Source organism: Dioscorea cayenensis, chromosome 6 (assembly GCF_009730915.1).
Source record: "Dioscorea cayenensis subsp. rotundata cultivar TDr96_F1 chromosome 6, TDr96_F1_v2_PseudoChromosome.rev07_lg8_w22 25.fasta, whole genome shotgun sequence".
NCBI classification, from domain to species: domain Eukaryota; kingdom Viridiplantae; phylum Streptophyta; class Magnoliopsida; order Dioscoreales; family Dioscoreaceae; genus Dioscorea; species Dioscorea cayenensis.
Window position 1 is genome coordinate 18490998 of NC_052476.1, and position 5724 is coordinate 18496721.

A 5724-nucleotide genomic window follows, 5' to 3' on the forward strand; every position below is an offset into this window, starting at 1 on the left:
GAGTCTGCAAATACCATCTCTTCAGTCATGTTGCCAATGTTGCACGGGATAATGAAACTTCCTGGGTCTTTCTTCTTGTTCGGCATATTCTTTTGCAAAACTGCCAAACAAGAGGCATCTAATATCACCGATGCACTCTCTTCCAACTTCCTCTTGTTGGTCAATAGATCTTTCAAGAACTTTGTATACCGAGGCATTTGAGACAATGTCTCCATAAAAGGAATGTTGATGTGCAATTGCTTGAATAGACCCAACAACATTTTGTATTGGTCATCATTTTGGTCTTTCTTCAATCTAGAGGGATAAGGGATTCGTGGCTTGTAAGGTAGGGGCGCTACCTCCTTCTCCTAAGTTGCTCCCTTCTCAACCTCTACGACCTCCGGTGCTTTAACATTGGTCTTCTCACTTGGAAACCTACCTTCAATCTCATGACCACTTCTTAAAGTGATTACCTTCACATGCTCTCGTGGGTTAGTTTCAGTGTTACTGGGTAAGCTTCCTTGTGGTCTCTCCGATAGAGACTTCGCGATTTCCCCCACTTCATTTTCTAGGTTATGTAATGAAGCTGTGTGGTTGCGAAGTGTAGCCTCGACCGATTGAAATCATATATCCGATGATTGAACAAATCGGGTCAAGGCTTTCTCTAAGTTGGTCATCCGGGTCTCCAAACCTAAAACTCTATTTTCCATATTCGGGGCTTCTTGTTGTTGTTGGAAACCCGGTTGTGTTATGGCCTTTTACTGCCCTTGGTTACTCCATGAGAAATTTGGGTGATTCCTCCACCCCTGGTTGTAGGTGTTGCTATAAGGATTGTCTTGGTTTCTCATTGCATTATCCACATAGTCAACTTGCTCAACGAATAAAATACCACCAACAGCTATCGGGCTATCAGATGGGGCATGCCCTCCCCCATATCCATCACAATTCGTTACGGTCGCCAATCTAGGAGAAGTTAGAGTGTCTAATTTCTTACTCAATGCCTCCACATGTGCCACCAACGATGTAACCGCATCGATCTCATGGAGTCTGGCCACTTTCTTCTTTTCCCTTGCATTCCATTGGTAGCTATTCATTGCCATTTCTTCTACTAATTGTCGGGCTTCATCGGGAGTCTTATTCCCCATTGTACCTCCTGCAGCGGCATCTAGAAGTTGTCTTGTACTTGGATTCAACCTGTTGTAAAAGGTTTGAATGATCATCCATTCGAGGAATCCATGATGTGGGCACTTCCACAAAAGATCCTTGAATCGCTCCTATGTCTTAAACAAATACTCAAGCTCCATCTGAATAAATGATGATATCTCATTGTGAAGCTTTGCCGATTTCCCCAGAGGAAAGTATATTGCAAGAAAAGATTTGACCATTTCATTCCATGTCGTGATGGATGCTTGTGGTAAACGATGGGAATGCCCTCAATCTAATAGCATCATCCGCAACACCGTTGATCTTCAGCATGTCTCAAACTTCTAAGAAGTTCTCAATGTGATTGTTTGGATCCTCATCGGCCAACCATCGAACTGCGCTGACTTCTTTATCATTTGGATGAATGCTGGCTTCAACTCAAAATTTGGAGCTATAATCGGGGGTCGCACAATGCTAGATTGTGTCCCAAGTACTGATGGTCTAGCGTAATCAGAGAGTTTTCTCTGTTGTTCATTCTGTTCCACCATGTTGTAAGATCCTTCAACTTCCACTTCAGCTAGATTCAGCGGTTCTTGCACAGGTTCTTTACCCCTTCTTCTGAATGTGTGTTCAAGTTCAGGATCACCTTCAATTAGTATCGAAGGGTTTCCTCACGTCATAACCTGGAGCTGCACCAAAAGAAAGAAAACAAAATTAGAACGATGATAGGATAAGAAGAATGAATGAATAGCTAAAATAGCAAAAGTACAAAGTATCTCTAAATGCCTACTCCCCGGCAATGGCGCCAAAAAATTGACAACGCCCCTTGTGTGTGACCCACAAGTGCACGGGTTTATCGAGTAATAAATCCCAGGTGAGTAGGGTATCATATCCACAGGGAGTAGGGAGTAAAATTACTTAAATTGCTACTTAACCACGTGAAAGTGAACAATGATAGTATCGATAAAATGTAATGAAAACAAAGATAAAAGAGGAAACAAGAATGAGAGGCAAAAGTAAGTGAGAGGTAAGGCAATCGATAGAAGTGGGTTACTCGGGCAATGCTTCCCCTTGGATTAATGTTTCAAGTGCAAGACCAACTATTTTACTTCCTAATAAATGCTCAATGAGTCGTTGAAATCCTTAAGCACACGGTCCCAAATCTAAGGTCAATCGTGACTAACTCTACACTATGTCCCGGTGGAGAAATTGCTCAATCTCAACACCTCACACTGTGTAAAGTTGCATGGAGTTCTAGGGAATCCAAGTGATAAATTCTCTTCCTATGTATGGACCTAACCCTTTGGTCCAGGCGAAAGGCCCCTAGTCACATCTAAGCCCCAGACACTAGAGTTACTTCAATGCTTTAGTCTGTTGCTCGTGCAACTAAGCCCCAGTGGAGTTCATCCTCTAGAACTTGAGTCTATTGTGACCGCAAAGAACTCAAGGAAATAGAGGTAGGATAAATGACACCAAAGGGGAAAGGGGACGCTCCGCTACCTCTCGACTCACCCTCTCAAACCCCTTCTATAAAATAATGTCTAACCCTCATAGTGTGTCACTCATCTATAATGGTTACCAAGATGGACTCTCAACCCTAGTGTCAGTCTAGGGGAGAAATCATTCCACAAGCACTCAAGATTGGAACTCAATTGAAACATCAGTTAAGGAAAGCATAATAAAAGATCAATGAAACAATAACATCCTAGGGTTTACAAAATCCAAGTACCCACTAGGGGGTTGATAAGTGCTTGTGCGATAGGAATGCGAAGCGTTCTGTCCTTATGTTGAGCATTACTTTTCTCGGGTTTTAATGCTAATATGGGTGTATTTACGTTACTTTTATGCAGGTAGGGTTGTGAGGCCTATTATGAGAGAAAAAATCCAATGTGGGTCGTAATGCACTAATTTGGAGAAAATCTTGCTAAGGTTCAAACGCGAATAAATAGGTCAGGTTCCAGATGCAGGAATGTGTGCTAACCTCCTCGTACTCGAGTTAGCACAAGTATTTGGAGGGGCACAAGGGCAGTCACATTCAAGCATTCCGACTTGTGCATATAGAACAAGATCTCCACCAACATGTCCGTTATTAAAGAAGCAAGGCGATCCATGATGTAAATGTGTGCCCGTTTGCGTTACCTCGATGAAAGTATGGATTCAGGAGTATTTCATGCCGGTACTGTAGCAGGGTATTGAAGAAAACACTGTAGCAAAAATACTGAAGCAGCACTGTTTACAGCCGGCCGAGAAAACCGAAAAATAGAGAATCCACACGGGCGTCTGGAAATTCCACACGCCCGTGTGAAAAATCCATAGGGGCACCCACATGGGCCTGTGGATTACCGATTCCAGCCCTTTAAAAGCCGATTTCAGCCCTGATTTCAGGATTCTTTTCTCCATCTTTTCCACAACTTGAGAGAGGACTGCGGCTACGGTTTTGAGTGGTATTGGCTAGGGATTTGGAGATGTTCTACGGCTCTCACATCGCGTGCCGTTTGGAAGAATGTTATTGGGAGAGATTTCCTTGGCATCGATTCGGCGAGGTGTATCCTAGGCCGGACAAAGGGACCATTGCGACGGGTAGAGGACTCTCCACAAGATCATCACCACGACTATCGAGGGGTTTTTTTTTATGGATTCTATGCTTTTACATTCGATTTCATTGATTGTATCTAGCTCCATGGAGAGCTAAACCCTTAGTGGGTACTTGGGTATTTGTGAACACTAGGATGTATTCATTTCATTGAATCTCTTTATTATGCTTGCAATTAATTGATGTTTATTGTGAGTTCCAACCTTGAATGCTTGATTGTATGAATACTCCCCTAGAGTGACACTAGGGTTGATAGTTCTTGTTGGTACCTCTTGTGAGTGAGTGACACACCTTGAGAGTTAGACAAAGCTAGATTGGAAAGGGTTGAGAGGGTGAGTCGAGAGGTAGGCGAGCGTCCCCTTTCCCCTTCGGTGTAATCTATCCTACCTCCACATTCCAAGAGTTCTTTGCGGCCATAGTAGAGTGAATGGGCTAAGGGATCACCTTCCCTGGGGCTTAGTTACGAGTGCAACGGAGTGAAGAGTTGAAGTGATTTTAGCACCTAGGGCTTAATTGTGGCTAGGGATCTTCCACCTGGACTGAAGGGTTAGGTCTATACATAGAAATAGGGTTTATCACTAGGAATTCCTACAGCTCATTGCAATTCTATGCGAGTGCAAGGTTTAGAGGTTATTCAATCTCTCCTCCGGGACATGTATAGAGTTAGACATGGTTGACCTTAGATTTGGGATCATGTAATTAAGGATTTCCACGACTCATTGTTGCATCAATTAGGAAGTATAATAGAGGGTTCTTGCACTTAAAACGATTGTCCTAGGCGGATCAATATCCGGGTACCCCATCTTTATCGATTGCCTTACCTTCTCCTTTACTTGTGCTCTCTATCTTGTTACTTTTATTTTTGTTATTTCATATTTTGTTACACTTATCACTATTTATCTTCCATATTAGTTAAGAAATAACTTAAATGTCTTTATTCCCTACTCTCTATAGATACGATACCCACTCATCTTGGATTATTACCTCGACACCCGTGAACTTGCGGTTTACACGCATATACGGACGTGTCAAGGTTTTGGCACCGTTGCAGGGGAATAGGCATTTAGAGATACTTTGCACTTTGTTTTCTTAGCTATTCATTCATTCTATTTCATATCTTCTTTTCTATCATCGCTCTGATTTTGTATTCTTTCTATTGGTGTAGCTCCAAGTTATGACCCTAGGGAACCCTTCGGCATTGATTGAAGGAGATCCCGATCTCGAACGTACACTTAGAAGAAAAGGGAAAGAACCTTTACAAGAACAGTCTAATCTAGCTGATTTGGAAGTAGAAGAATTTGAAAACATTACAGAACAGAATGAGTAGCAGCGAACATTATCCGATTATGCCAGACCTTCAATAATGGGAACACAATCGAGGATTGTGCGTCCTCCGATTACAGCTTAGAACTTCGAGCTAAAGCCGGCATTCATCCACATATTACAGCAATCCGCACAGTTCAATAGTTTAGCCGATACGGATCCAAACAGTCATATAGAGTATTTTCTCGAGGTGTGTTATATACTGAAGATAAATGGGGTGACAGATGATGCCATCAAGTTGAGAGCCTTCCCATTTTCCTTGAAAAGGAGAGCGAAGCAGTGGCTACACTTATTACCTAGAGCATCAATTACCACATGGGAGGAGATGGTAGAAGCTTTTCTTGGCCGATATTTCCCTCCCGGCTTAGGAATGAGATCTCATCCTTTGTATAGTTGGAATTGGAGTCTCTATTTGAGACATGGGAAAGGTTCAAGGAGCTCCTGAGAAAGTGCCCGCAACACGGATTTCCGGAATGGATGATTACTCAGGCCTTTTACAACAGTTTGAATCTGATTACAAGGCAACTCTTAGATGCGGCAGCATGAGGTACCTTAGGTAGCAAGACCCCCGGTGATGCCCGTCAGCTAGTTGAAGAAATAGGGTTAAACAACTACCAATGGAATGCTAGGGAGAAGAAAAAGGTGGCCAGTCTCCATGAGATAGATGCAGTGACTTCGTTGCCGGC

General features: G+C 42.8%; 2 non-coding genes across 2 annotated transcripts; one reads left to right on the forward strand and one right to left on the reverse strand.

Moving 5' to 3' along the window:
• Positions 1-1209: 1209 nt before the first annotated feature.
• LOC120264046 lies at positions 1210-1316 on the forward strand. Its single transcript, XR_005537227.1, has one exon. It is a non-coding gene; the product is annotated as a small nucleolar RNA R71 (small nucleolar RNA).
• A 4082-nt stretch (positions 1317-5398) lies between these two features.
• Positions 5399-5505, reverse strand: LOC120264064. The gene has a single exon (XR_005537244.1). It is a non-coding gene; the product is annotated as a small nucleolar RNA R71 (small nucleolar RNA).
• Positions 5506-5724: the final 219 nt, after the last annotated feature.